At 41.7% G+C, this 14,327-nt stretch overlaps 1 long non-coding RNA gene across 2 annotated transcripts in view; it reads right to left on the bottom strand.

Annotated features, from left to right (window-relative positions):
- LOC135323333 (uncharacterized) overlaps positions 1-14,298 on the bottom strand; it is a 55,136-nt gene extending 40,838 nt beyond the window's left edge. Inside the window, exons 1-3 of one of the 2 annotated variants that reach the window (XR_010384780.1) lie at positions 14,245-14,298; positions 7,949-8,080; positions 98-160 (exon numbers count right to left, since the gene is read on the bottom strand). This is a non-coding gene — a long non-coding RNA (uncharacterized LOC135323333). Of the gene's footprint in view, positions 1-97; positions 161-7,948; positions 8,081-14,244 lie in introns of those variants that run through there. The other variant, XR_010384779.1, reaches the window with a different exon arrangement.
- Positions 14,299-14,327: the final 29 nt, after the last annotated feature.

Here is a 14,327-nt window from a genome sequence, read left to right as displayed (position 1 = left end):
GCAACCAGGGCTACTGACCTGGAGAGACTGACAGTCACCTGCCCAGATGGAAGAGGAGAAAGCACTCAAGTAGAAGTAAAAAGTGATGGGTTCTTACCCTGTTCTGTCACTTTGTGGCTCTAGGGATGTTCCTTAGCTCACTAGTCTTCAGTTTCTTCATCTGCAAAACAGAGATTTAATACCAGCTGACCTTGTGAGGTTGCTGGGATAATGGATGCATGAAAGACTTTCAAGTCTGTCGAGGGCTCTTCAGGGTAAGGCCCAGGCTGAGACTCACTTGCCCACAGGGCCCAGGGAGGTAACGTGACTGAGTGAAACAGGCCTGTGGGGACACTGCCAACTGTTGTATCAGTTAGCTATTGCTACATAACAAATCACCCTACAACACAGTCACTTAAACCAGTAACAGTGTACTACCTTTTCACTATTTGATAGGTTTGCCGGGTGGTTTTTCTGCTGGTTTTGCCTGGGCTCACTCATATGGCTACGTTCGTCTGGAAGGCTGGCTAGGGGCTGCGCTCATTTGGAATAGCAGGGCAGCTACTCCTTGTTGATTAATGTCAAATGTTGCCATGTAGGAAGCTGAGCCCCTTGCTGCCAACTTATTTTTCTTGAAACATTAAAATACTTGTCTGTGTGTGTATATGTAAATATACGTGTGTGTACAAATCCCTGATTTTTAAATATTAACTAATTTTTATAATGGAAAAACATTCTGTGACCCTGCAAAATATATCTATGGACTGGATTTGGGGTTTGGGTCACCAATTGATAAACTTGGAAAAGATTATTCAACCTTGGAAAAGAAGATGGGGGTGCATTAGTCCCAGTTCCTCCTCCAGGGACATACACAATAATCTGACAAGATATCAGCGTTCTGCAGAAACTAAGACCTGCTCACAGTGGTGGAAGTTGAGGACTACATGCTGACCACAAGCACGTAGACCCCAGAATGATTAAGACTCCTGAAACATCAACCTGTCACCTCGCCATTAAGTAGTCAGAAGAAATTCATGTACCCTGCAGCCCTCACCCCGAATGTTGCCTTTAAAAACCCTTGCCTGAAAGCCAGGGGGGAGTTCGGGTCTTTTGAGCCACCTATATTCCTTGCTGGGCCCTGTAATAAATGCTGTACTTTCCTTCCCCACAACCCCGTGTCAGCACGTTGAGTTTACTGCGTAGTGGGCCAGTGGACCCAAGTTTGATCTAGTAACAGTAGAAAACTTCAAAGTTTGAACCGTGGTAAGTGAAAGAATACATAGCCACTAATGGAAAAAATGGAAAGGAGAGGCTAGTTTATGCTCAGTTTCCAGTATGTTGGTTTTGGAGTCAAGGTAGACAAAGGCCTGTGAGGAATATCTAAATGTTTTTGGAATTATGAGACTTGTTTGAGAGATACCAAAATTATAGTTCAATAAGGAAAAATAAACACAGAGTTGGAAACTTAATCACAAAGATACACCCTTCCATACTTCTCGACTTGTCTCAGCCAGGCCAGTCCCTTCTCACTGAAAGGGGCTTCATTTTAAGGGGCACACTTCCTACGCCAGCTTCAGATCCTCCCAATAAGCTTCCCAAAGGAGCATTGAATTGGATTTATTCCTGAGCACAGCTCTGGGCTCCAGGGTGGTAACCAAGCGCCATGAGCAGGTAGTTTAAGGAAATAAGCCCTGGAGGAAGTTCCCTAGATATGCAAGGAGATTTAACTTTGGGATTTCACCACATTTATGGGCACAAGTCCACTGTACACAGAAACAGCATGCCCTCCTTGTCAGGTGCCAATGGTGCCCTCTACAAGGGTCTCATTATTATGAAATCCCAAAGTCCAAAGCACCCAGACACCAACAGGTTTTAAATAAATTTCAGAAGCTAAGAACCATGCTTGCAATCTTCTGGCTGCTTGTACTCATGAAAATATGTAAGAGTATCATCAACCAGTTCAGTAAATACTTACAAAGTGCCTACTGTGCACTTGGTCCTGAATGACCCATGTCTTTCCCTTCACACTGGACCTCTGGAATCATAGTCTCATTTTAAATCCCAACTGTAACCTCCATTGGCTCTATGAGCCTGATTAAATTATTTGACTGCTCAGGGCCTTAGTCTTCTCATCTACAAAAATGGGATTAAAATGGCTCATTCATTTATTTTTGTGTTCATGGGTATGTTCACTCATTCAAAGTTCTTACCACGTAGCTTGACTACACTAAGCGCAGGGTATTCTCACAGTGTTGAGGAAAAAGGTTTTCTCGACCCTTTTATCGTACTTAGCTGGGTCTGAAAGTTAAACTGAAAGACAGATTAACAGGAGAAAAGCATACAAGTTAACTTAATATACATTTAACATCACACAGGAGTCTTCATAAGGAAATGAAGACCCAAAGAAACAGACCTGAGCGTGTTAGTGCCAGCTCTGACGAAGAGCGCGCGGTCAGGGAGGAATATGACAGGGTAAGGAGGGTGAGGGAAACAGTGAGATCTGCTTGTTAGGCTCCTTCTCAGAGTCCCTCTGTCTTCAGAGATAAGGATGTGCCTTTCCTCTGCACAGATACCCCCTGCTTTTTGAAAGTTTGCTTTACACCACTTCACGTTTAAAAAAGACCTGTAACTTCCTGCTTCTGCTATCTGAAAGACACTGGAAGAGGATTTTCACTTTTAAGGGGAAAAAAAAACAAACAAACAACGAAAACTGAAAACAGCCTTTAGCATTCGCTTTGCCGCAAGCTGTTGTCGAGGCAGCCAGAGTGGCTCCGCCAAGCTCCTTCCCTGGGAACTACACTCAGCATCTCAGCATCAAAGCACCAGAGCTTTGAAATGTGTCCGAGCATCTGTGCTTTATCTCAATTTACTCTGTGCGTCCATTAGCAAGATGTGTCCTAAGGTAATTGCATAAAGCCGTTCTGACTTATGAAAGGTTTCACAGGAACACACTACTATCGGACGGTGGGGGAAACCTGTATAGAGAGCGCACTTCTCACGTGGAGGTTTTAGGACTTGTTTCAGGGGAGAAGGTCAGAGTGACCTTCCTGATTCTGCTGTGCTCTCAAAATTTTTTGGCTTTCAATATGTCAAAGTGCCATATTTTGGGGTATGGTCCCTGTAGCATTGGAGTGCAAATCTTACCGGGTTGTTAGGAAAGTCAAATGAGACCATATGTGCAAATTACAAGACACAGTGGTTCATGTATAGAACGCACATTCAATAAATGCTAGTTTCCTTCTAACAGGTACCAGGATATGCCATCCCAAAATATGCCTCTTTGGCATATGGATTATTTTGAGCTAAAGGCAACTGAGAACCAGCAGAGGCAAGAAAAGCCCTTCACCTCCCCCTAAGTGCTTGAAAATAGAGTATAAATTTCCCCTTTTGTAAAGGAAATTTACATTTATGAAGGAACTTTCCATTTGTAAAGGTGTCTCTGTACCAGGAAGAAAGACAACTTTTATCACCTAAGAGTCTCTTATCTACGTAACAAGACAATTACTTATTTCCTTGTTTCACTTTGTCATAACTTTCCTCTCCTACCCAGAAGCCCAAAACCCCTTTTCCGTTGTTGAGCCTAAGACAGTATACAAACCTCAATCGTCTGGCCACTTCCTTGAGTCTTGTTTCCCCGTGAAACTCCCATGTTTACCTATACGATCAAAACTGTTTTTTTCTCTCATTAATCTATATATTATCAATGCGATGCTCGGGCATAGCCATGAACCTAGAAGGGTAGAGGGAAAAGGCTTTCCCACCCCTACAGGTTCTTCCTGTAGACCATGGGACACAAACTCAGGTGCCTGTGCTGGCCAACATAAACAAGTGCAGCAGCAGGGACTGCGTCCACCTGGAGAGCTCACGTCCCCACTAAAGGGCAATGATCCATACAGCATTAGGCAATCATTTCCAGGAGGAGCTGCAGGGTCAATGTTCCAGATTTTCCAGTTTTAAAGAGAAGTAGGAAAACTGGATGTGGAGTATCCTTATTTTTAAATGTTGACAACTAATTCCAAACCCTGAGTAGACTAAACAAAATACATCAGACCCAGGGGCTGCCTGTTTGCAACTCCCCCAAGAAGGCAGGGCACTCAGATAGCTCCCAGTTCCGAGCACCTTCTGAGGCGTCATGCAGCAAGACAGAGGGACTCTCCAGTAAAATCCTTACTTCACTCCAGCTCGGTCTCAATCAATCAGCCTAACTCTTCACGCTCCAGTGAAACAGGAACCTAGTGACAGGATCATTATCACCAGAGGAAAGGACAATCTCATCACTGGTCATCAGTTTGCATTATATAAATGAATCTAAGGGCTCGATATGAGGAAACAATGAAAATGCACTCAACAGGCCAGCGAGGCACAAGGCAGTTCAGGAACCGAATTGTGCTGATCGGACTCACAGGGCCAGTCACAAATACATCAGGAATATTCAGTCAGCACTTTCAGGTGATATTTTCCCAGCGTGATACGCACTGCTTCCTTCATCCGTGACTCATTCTTTCCAGTTCAATCTATTCTGTTTTTAGATTTAATATTTGGCACTATTCCTCTAAAGAGTTCACGATTTCCCTCTGTCTTCTCTTCCCCCTCCTGTTTCAGGGCAGGGCAGATGGAAAACCAAAGGGTAAACAATGTGAGATGTAAAAAGATACAGATATTTATATTGCTTCAGTTTGGGGCCCTCAAATGAAGCTGGCCCGACAGACACAACATTGGAGCTGGCACATCCCTTCCAGAAGAGTCTAAGCATCATTGCCTCTGACAAATGACTTGCTTTATAAAGCCCAGTGATGATAATTCTGTGCTGCAGACCCACACTTAACCCCTGAGTGTGTTTATTCTATTCTGCCACTTAAGGGCAACTGAGCTTTCTGTGAGTTAGAGATGACCCAAGAGACGTGAGACATCTAGAAGTCCACCATATGTGCGGGGAAGACCAACATGCAGTAGTCTTCTTACCTGTTGGGGAGGTTTGGAGGCAGTAAGATTGGTACCCAGTGCGCTCCTTGACATGCATGGGACACAAGAGCCCTATGGAAGAGATGCTGAACACAGCCTACAACTGGAATATACAACCACCGCATAACATGGACAGGGGAGTTCCTTTAAAAGGCCCAACTGTTAGAAGAGACAATAGGGCCACTAAGAGAAAATCACCACAAATGAAGGAGTCTGGCAGGGTGGATGTCTTAGGCAGCTCAGGCTGCCACAACAAAATACCACAGCTAAAATAAATATTTGGATTACATTTTGTGAGAATGAAAATGACTTTCATGGGAATCTGAGCTTGGCAGGACCCTATGGGTATGGTTGCAAGTAGCCCAAAATTGCCAAATGTAGTGGGAACTTTTTAGTATTTATATTACTTGATCTCTCTGGCATCTGATATTGTTGACAATTCCTTCCCTGAAATTCTCTCCTCCCTTAACTGCCTCTTCCCTCTGAACCCTTCTGGCCACATTTGGTACGCCATGGCCACACCTGCTGCAGGTGGAGAGGCAGTAAGAAGAGAGAATGCAGAAGGATGTGCCTGTGGCACAGCAAGGAACTGCCTTAAGCGGTAGTGCCAGACCCCTTCCTCAGCCTGAAGAGCACTGCGTGGCAGATCAGACTCGGGAGGGACTGCGCTGACCCCTAAACTCTGGTCACAACTCCATGAGGAGCAGAAGAAACAGAGCATCTACACACTCAAGGCTTGTTTGCACATCCGGTAGTAAGCTGAAAGGAAAGCAACCTTCACCTTGTCCAACTGGTCATTCTTGCCAGGTTTTGAACACGGATTAGCCTATTATGGGCTGGCCTAGCCCATCATTCCTCAGTCTTCTCAGGGACCTCCTCTTCCTCGTCATCCCCTGAACTTCTGTGGTTCCACAGGGATCCGTGCTCAGCCCTTTTCCCACTGTTCACTCTCCAGGTAACCTTAACAACCACCCAGTTTTAACAATAGCTCATTTACTGATGATCCCTAATTCTGTATCCACTGACCAGAACATGAGCTTCAGACTCATGTACCACAGCTTGGTACACATCCCCAAACCCCTCAAAATGCCACATGTCCAAAGCTGATTGATTCTCTCCACAATCCGTCTCCCTCTTCCATTCTCCTTCTTGGTCAGCTGGACCCCCATTAATTCAGCTGAACATGCCAGAAAACCAAAACTCTATCATCAGAGTTGAGTTTCTTTAAATGCATATTAGAAGGTACTATAAAGATATAGATGAATTATGTTGGCTCTCTTAAAAGATCAATTTTATTTTGACTTGGGGGTGTGGTGTGTGTTTATAGTTCTCAGAGGACTACTGACTGTGTCTTTAGTAAGCTTTTCCTTCTCTATGCACACTGCCATATCCTTTGTTCTTACCTGCATTGTCTTTTGCCTGCATCACTGCAGTAGGCTCTCATGTAATCTCCCTCATTCATATTCTAACCACTGCTGCCAAAGTGATTTTTTTTTGAGTTTTAAGTATATTTAAATACCTTTCTTTTTATTACAGAATTGATACATGTTTATTGTGGACATTCTTTTGGGGTGGAATTGCCAGGTCAATGGGAATGCATATTTTTAAGACTCTGAAACTTTGCCAAATACTCCCTGGAAAGGTTTTATCTATTTATTACACTTCAACCAGTAGATTGATCATTTTAAGGAAGAAATAAGATTGTTACTCAAAGACTCTGAAGAAAGTTATAGGTTCAAAAACAAAAACCAGAGAAGGCTCAGAAAGAAGGCCGTCATAGTCATAGGGCCAGCAAGTTTCCAAGTATAGCTGTGGCTCACTAGAGTCTTCCTGATGAAACGTGAAGAGGTCAAAGTATGAAGTTCTTTCCTCAGCTCTTAGGGCAAATGCCACGCAAGGACAGGGACTTTCATTTTTACACATGACTAAGTACTTAATAGCTTCCTTTGTTAATTATTAAGAGTGGTTAAAATTTTATATTCTCAAAAAAAAAGTGCAGTACTGCCAATTATTGAACACTTTGGCTGCTGCAGGGAGTTTGGCAATGATGCAAATTTCCTGCAGCACATGTGACAACACAGATTGATGGAATTTCCACAGTTTTCAAGAAGAATGCTTTTTGGGGAGGATGGGGATCCTTCACAGGGTCTAGAGTTTCAAATATAGCTCTTCTTGTACATGTTATTTCACGGATCAAATATAGTTGTTTTTCTGTTTTTGATCGTGTTGTTCATGCATTAATGTTCTGATGTTGCCATTTGGGGTTGTTACTCTGTCCCTCTCTAATTCTTTGTTATCAACAAATTCTCTTCCCACCAGATGGGTTAGGTGTATTGTGGGGTCTTTTGTGCCAATTAAGTTAACATGTTTGCAAATCATTGATCTGAATGTCTCAAAACCTCATTACCCTGAGTCTAGGTTGATTCACTAGGTTGGTCAACCTAGTAAAGAGGCCTGGTAATTACTACCTACAAGATGGCCAGATGTTTGAAGGAAGGAAAGAAAAATACAGTGGCTGGAAGCAATTTTTAGAAAAGGTGACAGGAGGCTCATAGACTTTATTTTCCCAACTCTCAATTTTTAAAACACTAGTCTTATGTGACAGAAGAATAAATGCAGGAATATATATTATAGGAATATGTATTATAGGAATATATATTATATATATATATATGTTTTATATCTATATAAAAAAGGACTCTATTAAACATTAGCAGGGCTGATGCTACGTGTTAGCCTAGCAGTAACAGGAACAAGGCTGTGTTGAGAACTGCATCAATACTGTTTCGTACTCAGCTCAAGCTACCCAGCCACTGGCCTGTAGACTCATGAAACTCTTGATCTGAATCTGAAAGACTAGCAGGAAAGAGGAGAGAGATCTTGCTACATGAGTGACTAACCGAGGAAATGGAGACATTTGTATAACTGGTTCTGAAGATGGGTCCAGAGCTTCTTATTTTCCCATCTAGAGCTGGGAAGTCATGATTTTAAAATATGTAAGATTTACCTTGACAAACAGCTTATGAGAGGATATGGGAATCCGGTTTCTACCCGTCCAGCTTGCTTTTCAACAGGAGTTCTGTAATGTTACCAGCCTGAGAAAGAACTGCTCCACTGTGTGCCAGTACATTTCCATTGCCTTATGGAGAAAAACGGGAAAAGAAAATTAGCTAAATTAGTTCTACTTGATTCTGCTCACATCCTACTGCCAAGTTACTCACCAACAGGCACTAGAAACATCCACATACCCAGAGACAAGTACAGTCAAGCATTTGTTAGACTATAACTTAATAAGCTTGCTGTTTTCCATTATCTAGGCCCCTGGTTAAAACATTCAGTAGCACCAGAATTGGGCTCTCCTCAACATCAGAATTTTGTGTGCAGTCCTAGGTTAGCTAAAAATCACATGTATGAATAGAAAAAGAGAATTCAGGGAAGGGGATATAAAGGAAATAAAGATCAGAGTGAAGTATCATTCTCAGATGCTACATTAAGAAGAAGAATTTCTGTTCATGCCCCAACTCCTCCAATATAAAGACTTTAGAAGTTCCCACCATAACCAACTTAGTGGAAAGTCTGAATTGTGAATGTTTGAAGAAATATGCTTCTGTATTATTTCAAAAGTATATAGTAATTTGAAATGCTAACAAAGTATTTCTGAGTAATATTCAGCAATATTCTATTTAAATAAAAAGATAAGACATATTTGTAATACAAAACACTCATCTGCACATACTACCCTTGTTTCTCCCAGCCTACTCCAGTGAAAGGTAAAAAAAAAAAATCAGTGACTTATGAAAAGATAAACCAGATATTTGTCTGAACTCCTCACCAGCACCAATTATAATACTAATAGCTAACATTTATCAAGGACTGTCTATTTGCTACATAACAAACTATCCCAAAATGTAGTGGTTTCACAACAATGAATTATTATTTCTTGTGATTTTTAGGCTGGCAGATCAGTGCTGGTCTCAATAGCTGACTCATGTGGCTGCATTCAGGTGGTGGGCACAGCTGGGACACTGGCTTCCTGGTGCGTCTTCCTCCATGTGGTCTCTCACCACAGAAGAATCTCGGCTGAGATTCCTTACACAGGGGCACGAGTGGTCCAAGAGAAGAAAAATGGAAGCTGCCAGGCCTCTTAAGACCTAGGCTTGGAACTGGCCAATGACACACCTGCCATGTTCTACTGGTCAAAGCGAGGCATAAGCCCTGTCAGATTCTAGAGAAAGAGAAATAGATCCCATCTCTTGTTGGGAGGAGTAGTGGTCCTTACAAAGATGATAATTGTTGGCAACCATTTTGTAGGAAGGCCATCTTACTTGCCACATACCAGGAACTGTATATTATCTCAATGATTCTTCAACAGCAACTTATGAAATGGTCACCATTTTATCCCTATTTGACAATTAAGGAAAATTAATTCCTAAAAGGTTAAATGTCCTACAACTGGGTAGTAGATCTAAGACCAGATCTTAACTATCTTCAGAGTTCCAATTCACAACCACCCCTCAATACAGGGGTCAGCAGAGTTAGAGGGGTTGAACCTCAAGCCCCCTCTCCCCTAGGGAAGCAGGAAAGCACAGTAATGAAGAGCCTGAACTCGGGTCAAACTGCCTTGGTTCAAATCTTGCCTCTAAGCCTTACCGGCTCTGTGACTTTGGGCTAGTTATTTAGTCTCAAGTTCATCAGCTGCAGAACAGGGCTGATAACAATATCTACTCTACAGGACTATTACGAGATAATGCATGTAAAGCACTGCCTGGACAGAGTATGTGCTCCATAAATGTTAATTACTTTTGTTGTTCCCTGAGTGTCCTGATTTTACCCTGAATCAAGCAGTACTAAAGTCCCAAGGCTGTGGTCTCCAGGGCTGTTGCTGACCAGCAATCTTAGTCTACGTGACTTGATCACCATTCTCCCTACCGGCCTTGCTTCTGATTCTGCTTTACATGCTCCTCCTGCAGTGACCACTGCTGAGGTCCTGCCTCACTGTGGTCCCTCTCTGCCCACATGCTGCACTTTCTGCTTCCTTCTAGAGCTGCCGCTTCATGCTAGAGACCATGGCTGTCCACGTTTACCGAACAACATTCTCCCTTTGTCAGTGCTGTTAATTCTTCCAATTATACAAAGAGTAGCTCTCAGAGGCTAATCCCATTAATACCTTGTTTAGTATCTGACTATTTAAAAAAGGTTCACGAATATCCCTTTCTAACAAGGGAGGAAGGAATGGAAGTTTCCCCTGTTCAGAACACTTTGCTGGATGTTTCCTTTACTCAGTTTCTTTTCTGCTGTGAATTGAAAGAACTGCAGTGCTTCAGAGTGAGTAACCACTAGGTGGCAGGGGCGTTCCGCTCCTCAGCTCATAGCCTTCCCCTTAACAGTCTCAATGAGAGCCAAGACATTTTCTTTCAAAATGATTGAGCTGCTTTTAAACGAACTTACTTATCCATATGAAGTTCAAGGTGAACAATAAGTTTCAACTACATTCTCTTGAAAGTTCACAGTGATGTCACTAATTCTATTAGAGAGTTCTCACAGGAATTGAATTACTAAAGCAGTTTTATAGCCTTTGGCTTGAAAGGGCATGGGAAAAGTAAATAAATCTCAGCTTGTTTAGGGCACAGCCAAAGCTGATTGTTTTTCTCTCGAGTTGTTATCACCTGACAGGCCAAAGGTTTGTTGGATTAAGAGTTCATGGACTCCTAGTCCATCATATCATTTCGTTAATAGAATTGTAGACACATCACTCGTTTCCTAGTGAGATCCCAAAAGGCTTTCTTGGGGAAGATGGAATTTCAGTAGCTTCTTGAGTGAGAAGCAGGTGTGGGGGGATCCTTTCTTTCAATTACATCCCACAGGAATCCAAGAATCCAACCTGCCAGGTGGAATCCTCTTCTAACAAAACAGGTTGGGAGCTATAAAGAAGGAAGGTAGAGAAAGGTACAAAGTAGGTAGAGGAAAAGCCTGGAGCTCTGATAAAACCCTCACTTTACAGCGTGGGGAATCCAGAGATGCTGTCTCTGGCTGATAGAACAAAATGTTTCAAATATCACTTAAATTTACTCCAGTAAATTTAACATAGAGGAACAAATTATATTGGATTGTAACTTTAATAGGAGGAGAAGGGAGGGGGAAATAGGATGGTGGGACATTAACAGGCTAAACCTCAAGTACTCTAACAGAGTTCACAGATAATGCCTAAAATCGAAAAAGCAAGACATAGAGCTACAAGCGTGTCATTTGAACATGGAGGAAATCACCATGTGAACTAAAGGCAGAAGTCATTAATGATCTTCGCCCTCTGTCCAAGAGCAAAGGAAGGCACTCAGCTGGGGAGTGGCTGTTCTATTTAACTTTCTAACCATGACATTGTTTTACCCTTAAGAACAGGTGAAGACAGACAGGTAAAAGAGGTATCTGAGTTCACAGGAGCAACTACCACTCACTTCCTAATTTGTCTCACTATATCCGAAAGGAATTATCAAAGTTAATCATTTGCTTATTTACTTGGGGGTCACTTTAATATAAGCACTACTACTTGTTAGAAAGAAATTAGAGGCTTCAGTTTCCACAGGTATATGTCACTTACCCAAAACTGGCATTTTTGAGCAAGAATTCCAGTCAATATTTTTACAGCAGACCATCAGTTTTTCTGATATAAGCTAAAATACTATTAGCCTTTGCCATAAACCAGAACCAGAACTCTAAAGAGGAAATGTGTTCATTTTTACTTCCACTGTAGCATTTTAGCCTCAGTTCTTGAGCATGCAACCCTCAGCAGAATATGGGCAATTCAAATCTGCTAGGCCTGACCCTTAAACTTCCTGTTCTTTACCCTGTTTTCAAATCTACATCCAATTCATTAACAGTGACAGGTCATCCTTCAATATACACCAGAATTTGACATTTCTCACCACACCCACACCTAATATCCTAATTTGAGTCATCATTAGTTCTCACTTGGACTGCTGAAATGGCCTTGGTAACCACTTCCATTCCTGCCCCCTACCATTCTCCATGCAGCAGCCAGTGATTCTTTTAAAATCTAAGCATGGTGATAATTTGTAAAACATTGGTTTACATGACATACCCACCCCATCTCATTTTCCACCTCTCTCCCCTTCATTCTCTCCTCCCTGGCCACATTGGCCTCCTGGCTGGCTATTCCCAAACCCTGCTGAACATGTTCCTGCCCTTGGCCTGGAATGCTCTTCTCCCGGGTATGCAAATGGCTTGCTCTCTCATTTTCTTCAGGTTCTGCTTTGAACCTTATCAAAGAGGCTTTCCTGACCACCTGATATAAAATATGTTTTCCCCTCCATCTCTCCAGCACTTTTCATCCTCCCATCTTGCTTAGTTTTTTTCCGTAATATTAATCATTACAGGAATGTTATGTGTATTTTTCTGTATTGTCTGTCTTTTTTCCATTAGAATATAAGCTCTAGAAAAAATTGTCAGTGCTGTACCCTTAGTGTCTGAGAGTGCCTGACATGTAATAGATGTTCAATAAATTCTGTCGTTTAAAAGGCAGACTTAACATGATACTATGGGTAGATGGTGTCTTAGAATAATGTTTCCCCTCAGGTGTGAGACCTGTTTATGAGCATAAGCTAATTTTAGCTAGTATAAAGGCATGCATAAAATAACACTGATTCAAGTGGAAAGAATCTTTTCAATATTTTAATCCTTCTCATTAGGTCAAGAAAGTCTCATTTAGTGCTAGTTTGTCTCTAATTCTTGATAATTTATCCTTCTAGACAGGGAATGGACTTTACCTTTAGAGCCTACTAAGAGCCTGTTGTAGGGAACACTATCTGGCCAGAATCTAATAACTGTTTTGTTTTCTTTGTGTTTAGTTTTAAGGGAACCATCTATTTTAAATATGTGCCTGGTAACACAGTAATCTCATAACAATCTTGCAACAATTCTTATGAGAGAAGCATCATTTTGCATATAAGGAAACTGCAGATGAGTTTCCCATGAGAGTAGTTTCCTTTGAGTTAAAATTCACATTACATAAAAGTCTTCAATTTAAGTATCTTAAACTGTACAATTCAATGTTTCTTAGTGTATTTGCAATGTTGTGCAACCATTACTACTAATTCCAGAACATTCTCAACACCTCAAAAAGAAACCCCATGCCCTTTATCTGTCACCCCTCAATGTCCTCATTCCTCCCAGCCTAAACAAGCAGTAATCTCTCTGTCTCTATGTATTTGCCTATTCTAAACATTTCATACAAATGGAGTCATATATATGGTCTTCCGGGTTTTTTTTTTTCTTTTCCACTTAGCATGTTTTCAAGATTCAGCCATGTTGTAGCATGTTTCAGTACTTCCAACCTTTTTTAGTGACTGAACAATTTTGCACTTTTGTTTGCCTATTCGTCAGCTGAGGGAGTGAGTTGTTTTTACTTTTTGGCTATTATAAATAATGCTGGTAGGCATATTCATGTACAAGTCTTTGTTTGAACATCTGTTTCCAGTTTTCTTAGGTACACACCTACCAGTAGAAATGCTGGGTCACATGGTAATTCTGTTTAACTTTCTGAGGAAAGGACAAACTGTTTTCCAAAGTGACTGTACCATTTTGCATTCCTACCAGGAATGTCTTAAGTGTTCCATTGCTCCACATCCTGACTGAAACTTGGAAGTGTGCATTAAAAAAAATTTAGCCACTCAAATAGGTATCTCACTATGGTTTTAAAGTGCATTTCCCTAATGACTAGTGTTGTTGACCATCCTTCCATGTGATTATTGACAGTATGCGTGTTAGGAGAAATATTCAAGCGTTTGCTCATTTTTAAGTTGCATTATCTTTTTGTTGTTGATTTGTAAAAGTTTCCTTCTAAAATAAGTTTAAAAACATATGTTCAAAGAAAAACGCTAAGTAAACAACAGTGCAGCTGGGCAAAAATAGTAAAGGCAATGTACAACTTGGGGACTAGTTTGAGCAACACTGGCTCAGATGTTAAGAGCAAGAATTCTGGAGTCACATCATCCAGGTTCAAATTTCAGCTCTGCCTCTAAAGTGCTATACGTGAAATCCGGGGCAAGATATTTAACCTCTTTGAGACTCAGTTTCCCAGGCTTTAAAAGAGGGGTGACCCCTGGCACTTGAAAGAGCTGTTGAAACAAAAGAAATGACGTATGTGAAGCGCTTACTCAGTACTCTACAAAGTTAGCTATTACGACGACATACGACGAGGCCCGCGGCTCTCCAGGCTCAGCTTGCAGAGGATCCTGTCCCTAACCGCAAGAGCGGACCACCCAGTACTGGGCGCCACCATGCACAGACCTTTACAGAAACATTCCTGCCACCACAACTTTGCGCCGGCTCCCGCCTCAAGCTCCGAACCGTTGTGATCCCGCCACCAGACT

The sequence above is a fragment of the Camelus dromedarius genome, chromosome 17 (assembly GCF_036321535.1).
Source record: "Camelus dromedarius isolate mCamDro1 chromosome 17, mCamDro1.pat, whole genome shotgun sequence".
Lineage (NCBI taxonomy): Eukaryota > Metazoa > Chordata > Mammalia > Artiodactyla > Camelidae > Camelus > Camelus dromedarius.
This window is presented reverse-complemented; position numbering and strand designations above follow the sequence as displayed.